Consider the following 14,081-nt stretch of genomic DNA (forward strand, 5'->3'; position numbering starts at 1 on the left):
TATATATATATATATATATATTGGTAGTTTATAATATAAATTTTCATGTCTAATTTTGAAATCACATTAATTGCGTAATTAGTTATGTGAATGAGGAAAAAAATATTAAATTTGTCCATCATTCATTTATAATAGAAGATTAGACCTTTATTTTACTTAAGTATTTATCATCCTATATTCTATATAGTACATACTGTGTTATAGGTCTAATGTTTTTTTTCTTAATTTTTGTGGATAAGTAGATGATTACTTCAATTGTTGAAATATCAAATCTTTTCCAATTGTTGCACGATTTTTTCGTATTAATTGGACTACCAACATAAACTATTTGACGAGTTTTGAGTTTTGTCTCTCTCATTAGCAAGCCCAATAATAAAATTTGACAACTTTATTTTGCAAATGAATATGAATCGTGTAAAGTATATTATTTACTTCCTCTCTATTTTCATTTGTTTGTTATATTTAACTTATTATTAAGTTTAACAAAATAAAAAATGTTCTTAATTTTGTGATTTTAAACATGATACTTGAAAAAATAAAAAGTAAAGAATGTTAAAAAAAACGGTCTAAAAATAAAATTAAGACAAAACGATTGTTTGATTAATTCACAGATTTTGCTTCATTTCTAAGACTAATCAGTTTGCATGACTTGTTTAATCAATTGACATCACGTTTAATTTGTTACTTTGGTGACGATTAAAACCTAGAAATGAACCTTTTTGTAAAAATTTTAGAGATTACTCTTTATGGTGTTAATATATAGTTGGTAGAAAAACGGTCCGAATGTCATTAAATTTTGAGAAAAATTCATATACGTTACCTATAAAAAGTTTGTTTCATTTATGTCATTTCAGTTAATGAAAAGGATTAGCCATATCATTATTAGTTAACTGAAATGACGTAGATGAGTCAAACTCTTAACAGGTAACATAGAATGTGTCTTTTCTCAAAGTTTGATGAAATATTTGATTCCTTTTACTTTTATAATTTATTTAATTGAGTGAAATATATTAATCATTACAACGAACATCTTTTTTTTGTATTCTAAAAAAATTGGGTAAGATCCACCGAAGTGGGTAGCCTTAATCAGATGTGTCTGATAACAGGTAAAGCACGAAGGTTGTTCCCGTCCCAGTCGGGGAAGATGCCAACCATCTCTCCTTTATACGAACAACTTTTGTTACACACTCAGAAACATTTCAATCAAGTAAATATATTAAGGACCAATATTAAACATTACCCATACATTAAAGACCATTTTGATCATTTTCTCGATTCCTCTGTCTGTGATATATATATATGTATATATATATATATATATATATATACACACACACACTAGTTTTTAGGTAGTATATTGCAACTAGAATGAATTAATAAAGGGTTCAAAATATGAAAATACTTATATTTGGAAAGAACAAGAAAATCAGGAAATTCTAAGTATGCTGAAATTGAGGTTTTGGTCAACATCAAATGGCCATAAATCCTTGCTCAGGATGCGTTAGGTGTAGTTTTAAGCCCTTAGAATAATTTTTCCAAATCTTTTATTCCTTACAGAAGTTGGGTTGTTTGATTAAGCAAAGCCCAATATGGATTTGGGAAGGGCAAAGTTGTATTTTCCTTACCTAATAAAATTAATTCATTTTTAGGAATTAATTAGGGGTAAGACCATAACTTTGTTCGGTTTTAAAAAATAGAATTCACACTAGCGCTTCGAGAAGAGAGAAAAGAAGAGAAAAGAGGAGAGAAATCAAGAATCGCCAAGAACGCTCAAGCTTTGCGCGTGGAATTCATCGGGGTGTTCCATATAAAGGTATATAAGATCACATAGTGTTGGTTTAGTTCAAAAATATGCCAATATTGTTTATGTTCAACCCATTTAAGTTGTTTTAATGTTAAGAAAGTGTGTTCTTGAAGAACATTTTTGAAAATTCGTTGAGTTCTTGATGGTTGTATAGTTGAAGTTTTTTTATGGTTTAATTCATATTTCCTGGTGAAATTTCGCGTTGAATCTACTATAGATTGATAGTACTAATGATCCCTAAGTGTTTGGGTAAAGAACCATGTAAGTTTAGAGGGTTTAAAGATGAAAAACGAATGAGAAAAGTCCAGAACACATGGTAAAAGCATTGGGGCATTGCACCTCTCAAAGCCCCACAGAGCAATCTCGGACCTTAGGTCCTTGGGGCGCCACGCCAGCCAGAGAGCCCCACCCAAGTCTCTATAATTTTAGGGATGGACGCCCCATGCCTCTTAGAGCGCCAGGGATGTCAATTCTCCTTATTCTTTTCCCACCTTCTCGTAATAGTTCCTAAGTAATGTACCTATGTTTCTTAGTTGATTCCAACACTCTAAGGTACATCTAAACATCATGAAATCATCCATAAACATGAGATCATGAACCTTTAATCCATAAAGATATCATGAATCTTTAATCCATATTTAATTCAAGGAAAGGTAAGATTAAAGTCAAAGAAGTTAAGAGTAAAGTTTAGATGTTAAGGAGCAAGTCAAAGCAAAGTTTCTAAAAGTTTTAAAGAGTCCTTAACAATGTTTAAATTTTTGTAAAGACTTACGAGTTGAGTTCAGTAAAATTTAAAGTTGAAGTTCTTTCTTCAAATAACTATTTGGGGACTATGTATTCTCAAAGAGGTCTAAAAGAAATGTTTTCACATTTAAACAACAACGGAATCTGAGACTTCTAAAGAGCCTTCCGGCTATTTTTAAGAAAAGAGTTATAGCTTTCTAAAATGAAGAAAGCAAAGGAAACTGAGATTCCCAAGATAGACTTTGAGCTTTGTTTTGAGCGATAATCTCAAATCACAAAAGAAGTATGTTCTAAAACATAAGACCCAGTATATATTGGGAGTATTATTGACCAACAAATTGGGGACGAGCATGAGTTTAGATACCTCACATCTCCATAAAACCATGTATCCACCTTGGGTAGAAAAGGATCATACTTTGAAGATCAACCCTTTTCACAGTAAACTAGTGGATCCTTTAGGTAGTTCAGGTCTTATATCTTTTGCTTAGTATAAGATGCGTTGAAAGCTTGAAGTAGAGCATTTTATCATCACTATAACTCTTATGTGATGGTTTTGGGTTAGAGAAACTCCCAGAAGTTATTCTATTTTATATTCACATTTTATCTGTATTTTTACATACATCTAAGAGTTAATTGTATCTTTGCATACACACAGTTTACAACATGTTTTAAACGACTTTTCTTTATATTGCACTTTCTTTCAAATTGCTTTATATTTAAATGAGTCCAGTATGTTGAGTCGAGTTGAGTCAGGTAAGTTCATTAGATTTCCCTATCAGTACTATGTTGTTTAGCATTCCAACATGCATACTCACATGTTAAATGTACTGATGTCAATTGATGTAATTCATATCATGATGCAGAAGCAGGTAATGAGGATCCGCATCCAACACTGTGTTAATCCAGTTAAGCACTCCAGAGTCCGTGGTGAGCCTTCTTGCATTTTAGAAGACTCTTTTTATAGATTTCTAGTTTACTCATTAGGATATTTTGGCTTTTGTCCCAAAATACATCTTGTTTTTAAAGGATTCATAGATAGACAGTCAGATGTTAGTCCTTTGAGTCTTTAAGTATTATTCCTTATTGTTAAGACTTCAGTGGCCATTTTTGACTCAGTTTTAATGTTTCCGTTTTAAGAAAATTCTTAGTATTTTTATTTTCTTTAGTTCAGTTAAGTTTATGATTATTCTCTTTCGCTAACTTATGTAAGCCGGTCCAAGGGTCCGCTCGAGACTAGCAGTGGCCATCAATTTTTTGCCACGCCCAGGGTGTAGGCTCGGGACATGAAAAACTTGGTATTAGAGCCTAGAGTTCAAGAGTCTTAGGAAATCTATGAAGTCGTGTTTGTAGAGTCATAGTTATCAATGTGAAGCGTGCTGCATCTATAATTAGGAGGCTACTACACCTAGAAATTTCTTCAGTTTTTTCACACTTTTCGTGTGTTATAGTTTATCTCTAAAATTTTCTCTCTAATTCATGTTTGCGGGTGTCTCAGATAACCATGACTCCACAAAGATCAGCAAGAGTTCATCCAGCTAGGAGGAACATTGAGGAACAAGGGGTACCCAATGCACTTGAAGTTCAACCCAGGGGAGAAGTTACTAATGCTAAATTCAAAGAGGCAAGTTAAGTTAAGTTGTGACTAATCTGGTGAATCAACAAAGAAGATCTTGACAAGAAAGGGCTGACAGTTTGAGGATTTGTGAGTTCTTGAGGATGAATTCCGCGATTTCATTGGTTCAAGGACTACTGAGGATCTAGAGAACTTCACTGAAGAACTTAAAAAGGTGTTCAAGGTGATGCATGTTGCTGACATTGAGAGCGTTGAGCTAGATGCATATTAACTCATTGGTATTGCTAGGACTTGGTTTGACCAGTGGAAGGGGTGTAGGGAGAGGATGCACCACATCCGAGTAGGGCCTGTTTCGAAGAAGCTTTCTTTGGGCCTCTCTTTCCCCAAGGATTCCAAGAGGTTAAGGTTAGAGAATTTCTTGGATGTTGGAGGGTTCTTTTACTCGGTTTCTAGTTTAGTCATTAGGATGTTGTGGGGTTTGTCCCAACATCCATCTCAATTTTATAGGCTTCATCTATTGACATTCAGATATTAGTCCTTTGTGTCTTTAAGTATTATTCCTTATTGTAAAGACTTGGGTTGCCAAGTTTTGCAAAGTTTGAATGTTTAAGTTTAAAAACATTTTCAGTATTTACATTTTCTTCAATTCACTTAGGTTTATAATTATTGTCTTCCACCGAGTTAAGTTATATTGGACAAGGATCGACTTGAGGCCAACATTGGTCATTGATTGTCGGCCACGCCCAGGGTGTAGGCTTGGGGCATGACAAACTTGGTATCACAAACAACAGTTCAAGAGTCTTACGGAGTCAACGAAGCCATGTCTGTAGAGTCCTAGTTATTGCTGTGAAGCACGCTACATCTATTATTAGGAGTCTACTACATCTAAGAATTTCTTCACTAATTTCATACTCTTTTCGTGCATTAGAGTTTATATCTAAAAAATTTCTCAAATTTGTGTTTTCACGTGTCTCAGGTAATCATGGCTCCTCAAAAAGAAGCAAGAGTTCATCCAGCTAGGAGGAACGTTAAGGAACATGGGGTGCCCAATGCACCTGAAGTGCAACCCTTGGAAAAGTTACTTATGCCAAATTCAGAGAGGCAATTAGGATGTTGAGGTAGAATGTGACTAATCAGGTGGGTCAGCAAAGAGGATCTTGACAAAAAAGGGGTTGACACTTCGAGGATTCGTGATTTATTGAGGATGAATCTTGCGAGTTTCACTGGTTCAAACATTAGTGAGGATCTAGATAACTTCACTGAAAAACTGAAAAAGGTTTTTTAGGTGATGCATGTTGCAAACCTATGAAGATGGTGAATGAAAAGTTTTATTAGTTAAGTGCAATAAAGTGTGTGTGTATATTATAATATTATATATATATANATTCAGAGTTATTTTACTTGCTTTTATGCTTGTTCAATTATATTTTATTTCAGCTTTACTCAATCCTACATACGTAGTACCTTTTAAGTACTGACGCATATGGGTGCTACATCTTCTCGTGATGTGGGTTCAGGTTCTCAATATCCAGGTCACGCATAAATCGATTCCCGATCTCCATTTCAGTAGATTCAGTGATGAGTCCTCATTCTCCGAGGATAACAATATTGAATTTCATTTCAGTCTTTAGTTATTTATTTTCATTTTTTGCTAGATTTAACTGGGCTTGTCCCAGTATTTGTAGTCTAGTTTAGAGGCTTATTTCAGATATAGTTAGTTTCTACTTAGTGCTTCATTATATTAAACCCATCTGTTTTCATATATATATATATATATATATATATATATATAAGTTTTATGATGTTACATTTTGTAATTAGTTGTATCTCACTAATATTACCTTATAGACGATATTTGTTGTGAATTTTTCTTGCCATCTAAACAGATTTGCTTTGCACATGTGTTCCACGTTAAACTGTATAAATGTTATATGAACATGTGAAGAGACAACTACATTTTATTTTATAAGCTATAACATAATAAATGGTGTTCATGTTGTTGGCTCTTATATATGACTTCTCTATTGACTGTGTACATAAATAAAAAATAATTATGTGTCTATCAATAGTTAACGAAGAAAGGTCTCTTGTTTTTTACCGAAAAAACTAAAAATTTAAAATTAAAGAACATATTGTATATGTGAAATCATATATATAATCACATGTTTAACTTACACCTTACAAAGATATAGTTCATATACTCGCAAGCAATTTTCAATTTATTCAACCAAGAATAATTAGGTGAGACAAGATACATCCATTAATATGTATATTGTGATACATGAGATAAAATTTGTTGTAGATATATCACGATCGAACAATGGGTGTGATGGCACTCGTCGTATCTCACCAAGACAAGTAAGCCTAAAACTCAACATCTAACAAAGTGCAAAAATAAACAAAGTCAAATAACAGTTTCTATTATGAAAACAAGTCAACTTAATTCAATCCCCAAAACCAGGTTGTCACGTGCACAAGTCTCCTATATGCACAAGTCTCCTATATAAATACTAGAATTTAAATAAAACACGCAAGTCTAAAATGTATTTATCTTTCAAGTAAAAATAAAGTCATAAACTGGAGTAGGAAGGTTCACTAAGATGACAAACAACTACCTCACAATTTTCCACAAGATGCCTCCAAAACAAAGAGAACGGAAGGTATCACGAAGATCCAAGATCGTAACATACAAAAATTTGTAGAAGAAAGGGGTGAGAACCAAACAACAAAGTACAAAAAAGATAACTTCAAAACATAAGAGAAGAGAACAAAATACGGGTACTTACACCCTGTGTGAACCTCCATACTACAACCTGCATAAAACAAGCCCAACCTAACAGCGCAGAAGCACCCAACTCAATAACAACACTTTAACATATTACAATGCTCAATAACAACTCAATATTCGTCAGTCATAAGTTTCACTGAAAATCACTCACAACATCAACAAAACACAAGTTCAAGTTTATCGATGATCAAAATATGCAATGCCATGAAATGCAATGTCTAATACAGTAATGCATGCCTGACCTAATGATACACGGCCGTTGTCTCTGACTCTAGAACCCATGGACGACATATCTGTCCATGCATCCATCGCAACGTGCGATACGACCCTCTATAATAGTAACATCACGGTACACGATATGTCCTTCAAAATAAAATATCCATAGTGGCATGTGATACGACCCTCGAAATAGTACATCCTCTTATCACATAACACTTATCACAACCATGTCTCAGATCAATGAAAATAACATGCTCAAATAAAAATGAGATGATAATCATTTTGATTACAAGAAAAAATTTTCAATAATTTAATTGTGATACAACACCAACAAATAAGCAATAAGCCTCCAAATCATTCTCACATATCACACAAGGTAATAGACGAATTTCATATGCTTAAAAAAGGTTTAGGCATACACTTGCCTAATCAATCATATAATCACTTAGGGACTTAAGTCTTCCCTTTTCGTTGAGCTTTCGAATCGATGGAATCTATCCAAGTATATATTCACAATAAGGTTTCAGAACTAACCACACCCACATTATTATGTGTTTGACTTTAACCTTAAAATTCAACCAAATTTATGATCATGTTCATTATTCTTGATGCCAACTAACATTTCAGTTATCATATTTCCCAAGCTTCAAATCAGGGATTAAATCCTAGCTTTTTTTTCAATATCATAATTCCAATGGTACTCACAAAATACTATTTATTTAATGTTTAAAAATACATACCAATATATCAAAACCTGAATCATAATATAATGACCAAAAGTATGAAAATTACACCCAAATGACTTCGAACATCCTTCTTTTTCAACACCGTTCTTCCCAACCGCCAATCATTGGCCCACTATTTAAAAAACATACATGGACCCCCAATGCCTTAAATTTCCAGAATATATAATCAGTGTACAACGTACATAAATATGCATATTTTCTCATCCAATACTTTTACATTATTGATTTTATTTTATTATCTTTCACTACCTTCTTTAATTTCAACCACCAATTTATCTCTATTAGCCTCCGAAATTTGACAATAAACCATAAAGAAATGTAATAGTAATTATAAGTTTGGCACTGCATCTTGTCCCTCACATTTTAAAAGCCATCAGAACAAAGCGCACACCATAATCCTTTTTTATTCCCATTTTCAATCTAATACAACAAATATATCAATATAATAGTATTAATGTGTAGGATTTGCCAATTTGTTCATTCTAATAACCCCCTTTTTCAATTGTATGAAAGTATAAGTAGGATTTAATGAAAGCCTAGGCATTATAAAAAACAGTTAGTTAATGCAATAGCATGCGTTGAAACATTGAAACATTAGTCAAAATTGTACCTAAAGCAATTCGTAACCGGTGAGATACCCTAACCCTTTGTTCGTTCCCTTCTTTATTTTATTTATTTATTTTCTGAACTAATTAGTAATGGAAGTGATAAATTTTACTCACTTATTTTATTATATAAGGGTCAAATAGTATAAGGTCTTATTAAATAATCACTTAGCCCATTAACTATTGACTAAGTCAATTGCCCATCAATTAATTAAGTCAAGTAAGGCAAATAGTACAAAATTCACAAAAATAACTTATTGGGTCATTACATTATCCACCACTAAAAACCATATTCGTCCTCAAATATAAAGTGAAAGAAAGTTCTTGGAGCTTTGAAGAGTTGAGGATATTTGGCATGCATGTCAGACTTTGTCTCCCAAGTTGCCTCTCCCACTTATTGGTGCTTCTATTGTACATTCACTGAAGCAATATTCTTGTTCCTAAGCTTTCAAACCTGCCTATTGAATATATCCATAGGCTCCTCCTTAAATGTCAAGTCTTGACCCAACTCAACAAATTAAGTGAAAGCACATGAGATTCATTCGAAATATACTTCCAAAACATAGAGACATGGAAAACAGTATGCACTACTGATAAACTAGGTTGAAAGGCCAACTTATAGGCCACCTACCCCACTCGACTCAGAATCTCAAAAAGTTCGATGAACTAGGGCTAAGGTTTCCCTTCTTCCATAACAGCATCACACCCTTCATGGGTAATACTCGGAGCCAAACATGGTCACCCTCCATAAACACTGAGGCTCTAACTCTTCGATCTGCATAACTCTTCTGTAGACTTTGGGCCATCAACAGTGTATACAGGATCACATAGACTTGCTCCATAGCATCTCTAAGCATGTCGGTATCCAAAGAGTCCATCTCCGTCGAATCAAACCAACCAATCGTAAATCTACACCGTCTGCCATACAACGCCTCAAATGGGACAATCTACAACCTAGAGCGATAACTATTAGTGTAGGCAAACTCTGCTAAGGGTAAATATCGATCCCATCTAGAACCAAAATTGATCACACACGCCCAAAGCATGTCCTCCAATACCTGAATTGTTCGCTCTAACTGACCATTTGTCTGAGGGTGAAAAGTTGTACTCATATATAATTGAGTACCCATACCATGTTGTAATGACTTCTATAAATGAGAAGTAAATAATGGAACTCGATCTGATAAAATAGAAATTAAAACTCTTTGTAGTCGCACAATCTGAGTGATATGTTGCTTGACCAACTTCTTTGTTGTATACTTCACCCGAACTGGAATAAAGTGGGAAGACTTGGTCATCCTATCAACAATAATCCAAATAGAGTTATGACCACCACCATGGAAGGCGAACCCACAACAAAGTACATAGTGATCCGCTCACCCTTCAAAGTGGGAATAGGCATCCTCTAAGATACACTCCCGGGACGCTGGTCCTCAGACTTGACCTGTTGGAAAGTCAAACACCAAGAAGCAAATTCTAAAATATTTCTCTTCATCCCACAACACCAGTGATGCTGACTCAAATCATGATACATCTTTGTTGCTCCCGGGTGGATGGAATATCGAGAACAATGGGCCTCCTCAAGAATCAATATAGTCAAATCATCTATCTTGGGCACACAAATCCTACCTCCGATCCTCAAGACACCATCTGAATCAAGGGGAACCTCTTTTACTTCCCCTCTCAATAATTTTTCTCGAATGAGAAATAACTTTTCATCATCAAACTAGTGTGCACGGATCTGATCGACTAAAGAAGACTGAGACTCAATAAAATCAATCATCATATTACTTTCCTCTGAGATCTGCAACCGGAAAAGACTATTAGCTAACATATGAACATCCCTAGCCAATGGTATCTCCTCAATACTAAGTAATGCAAGACTACCCATGCTAGGAGTCTTCCTACTCAGAGCATCGACCACCACATTGGCCATCCCCGGATGTTATAGAATGGTAATGTCATAGTCCTTCAACAACTCAAGACATCTACGTTTCCTTAAGTTTAGACCCCTCGAAGTAAAGATGTATTGAAGACTCCGCCGATAAGTGAAGACCTCACAATGTACCCCATATAAATAATGACGCGATAAATTAACTACAAATACCACAGCCACCAACTCCGTATCATGAGTAGGGTAGTTCTTCTCATGGGTCTTCAACTGCCTAGAAGCATAAGCAATCACCATCCCCTTCTGCATCAATACAAAACCCAATCCAACTTCTAAAGCATCACAATACACCGTAAAGTATACACGCCCTCAAGTAGAGTCAACATAGGAGACAAAGTCAACAAATTCTAGAGATTTTGAAAGCTCTTCTCACACTCATCAGACCACTGAAAACACACACCATGTCGAGTCAATCTAGTCAATAGAGCTGCAATACTAGAGAAACTCTAAACGAATCATCTGTAATAACCTGCCAATCCCACAATACAGCGAATGTTGGTAGGAAAAGTAGGTCTCACCCATCCTTTTTACTACCTCAATCTTAGCCGAATCTACTCTAATATCCTCCTTGGACTTCACGTGTCCCAAGAATGCCACAGAACTATGCCGAACTCACACTTTGAGAACTTGGCATATAACTTTTCTTCTGTCAACCTCTGAACTACAATCCTCAAGTGTTCTGCATGGTCTTGCTCAGCCCTAGAGTAAACCAAATGTCATCTATGAAGACAATTGCAAATGAATCAAGGTTCGAAACACCCCATTCATCAATTCTATAAATGCTTCAGGGCATGAGTCAACCCAAATGACATCATTAGGAACTCATAATGCCCATACTAAATTTGAAAAGTTCTTTTAGAGATATCTGATACCCTAATCTTCAAATGATGATACCCAGGCCTCAAATCAATCTTTGAGAACAATGATGCTCCATGTAGCTAATAAAATAATTCATCAACACGTGAAATCGGATACTTAATCTTCACGGTTACGTTGTTCAACTGTCTGTAATTAATACACATCCTCATAGTCCCATCTTTCTTCTTAACAAATAATATTGGGGTACCCCAAGGTGACAGATTAAAGCAAATAAAACTCTTAGTCAATAAATCCTGCAATTGATCCTTTAACTCTTTCAACTCTGCTGGAACCATATGGTATGGAGAAATGGAAATAGGCTTAGTGCCCAACTCCAAATCAATAGCAAAATCAATAACCCTATCGAGAGGAACACCTAGAAGATAAGAAGGGAATACATCAAGAAACTCCTGAACCACGGGAACAAAATCCATGGGAGGTTGTTCAACACTAGTATCCCAAATAAAAGCTAAGTAAGACACACCCTTTCTTCACCAATCTCTGAGAACAGATAAAAGAGATGACATTGCTAGGACAAGAACCACTAACACCCTTCCACTCAACCCTCAGACACCACACATCACTAAGGTCACGGTCTTCGCATTACAATCAATGACAACATGATAAGGAGAACTCCAAGTCATACCCAATATAACGTCAAAGTCTACCTTCCCTAGAATAATTAAGTCTACCCAAATGTCATACCCAGCCAAAGAGACAAGACATGATCGATACACTCAATCAACCACTAAGGGCTCACCTGTGGGTGTAGAAACACAAATAAGTACAATCATGTTGAGATGTACCGTATTAAATTTGACAGCAAAATATGTAGATATATAAGAGAATATAGACCCTGCATCAAATAATACGTACGAAGGTTGATGGCATACTAAGATGGTATCTGTAATAAAAGCATCATAGGTCTTGATACGCTCAAATTTACTTCTCGAAAAGAAGTATAAGCGCTCATGACTAGTAAAGAACCCAACGATGACGTTGGGGTCGATCCCACGACGAAAATGATCTAGACTAAACTTTAACCTACAATTACTTATATTTAATCAAGCCCTTTTCGAAAACAGGTAATAATAGAGGGGTTTTAAATAACAAAAGGAATTAAATATTTCTAAGTAAACAAGTATGAATATTTGATATTTATCGAGTGATGAGAGTAACAAGGGAATAAGTACTCCCCACAAGTTCATAACGCGGTAATTCTAGCTATAACAATCCTTTTCTAGTATCTTGCATGCGTAGTGGTAAGTTATGTATCCCTAATTCCTTGGTCCGGCAACTAGGGAATTTCACTCCGCACCTTGGTCCAGATACATGTGTATGCTTTACTAAACCTTACCTTTACCTCATATTAAGCATCATAATCGACGTATAGCTTAGTTGTTACTTCGCACAAATCAACACTAGACTATTAAATAGTGTATACTAAATCTACGTTGATAAATTCATTTCTTATTATCTACCTCCTTGGTCCGGCAAGTAGCTACAAGGCGATTTCTAACGTGTGCACTCGTTAAAAAGACTTCTAAATGAAAAAATTATCAATATATACAAGACACTATTCTAGAATTGTTATTTTAGTTAGTTTCACCTTGTTATTTACCCATGGTTCCAACAACCCTAGTGATAGATTTAGTTACCCATGTTAACAATCACACAATTCATATTGATTAGACAAGACATCATGTACTTACTTTGATGAGATTGAAGAAAATTACTTGAACAAATCAAAGTCTTGCAACAAATGATTCCGGAAAGTAGAATATTTCCCAAAATCTCAAGTTCAACAACTAGGATAATAAAACTAAAAAATACCAAAGAGTCTAACCGTAAAATGAGGTTTTTACAACTATTTATAATAAAGAAGTCCTAACATAAAAAGAAAATCTATTTAAGGAAAATCTGCCCAAAAACGCGTCTGAGTCAAGGACTCAGACCGACGGACCGTCGAGGCCATGACGGACCGTCGAGGTCTCCCGTCGTTCCACACTTAGAATCTTTTTTCGCTACTTTCTTCTCCAACTCAGTGTTACCATCGACGGACTAGAATGACGGTCCGTTGAGTGCATGACGATCCGTCGATGTCTTTCGTTTCTCCAGACTTAAAATCTTTTCAAGACGGGTACTGGGGCTACTTTCTGTTAGCAATGACATATGTGCAGGACGGTCCGTCGTGGAGATAACGGTCCGTCGATAGCTTCCGTAGCCCCACACTTGGTCAGAATTCCCCTATCTTCCTTCAGCAGCATTTTCTTCAAACGAAACGTGCCACCTACGGACCGTCGATGGCTTTGTAGGTCATCAATTCTGCAACTTCAACACAATTCTTCAGCATTTTTATTCTGGAAATTTTTCCTTTAAACAAAGAGAAAAATACATTAATGCTACTACAAAAAGGCCTTAGACAAACATTAAACTTAAGGAAAAAACATTGAAAGTACCGTGAAACCACGGTACATCAACACCATCAATTTAAATCCGTTGTTTGTCATCAAGCGACGCACTATGACTCACCACAAAACCTTTGTACAAGAGTATCCTTATTTTAGCTTTTGCAATCATCTGGCTATCAATCTCGATTATTTTCATTATGTCTATGCATGCTATTACTATTAGGCTCGCTCATGTGGATCAGACCATGACACAGACTCAGCACACACCGACAACTATCCTCTTTAACCTCTAACCAAAATACCAATTTTCCGGTATTGCAACTAGTGTCCTCACTGCAAAACAACATCCTCATTTTTCACACAATGATTTCTATTTGACTAT

At 35.2% G+C, this 14,081-nt stretch overlaps 1 non-coding gene across 1 annotated transcript; it reads right to left on the reverse strand.

Moving 5' to 3' along the window:
• Positions 1-1,046: 1,046 nt before the first annotated feature.
• LOC114078507 lies at positions 1,047-1,174 on the reverse strand. The gene has a single exon (XR_003580187.1). It is a non-coding gene; the product is annotated as a U6atac minor spliceosomal RNA (small nuclear RNA).
• Positions 1,175-14,081: the final 12,907 nt, after the last annotated feature.

Source organism: Solanum pennellii, chromosome 8 (assembly GCF_001406875.1).
Source record: "Solanum pennellii chromosome 8, SPENNV200".
Classification (NCBI taxonomy): domain Eukaryota; kingdom Viridiplantae; phylum Streptophyta; class Magnoliopsida; order Solanales; family Solanaceae; genus Solanum; species Solanum pennellii.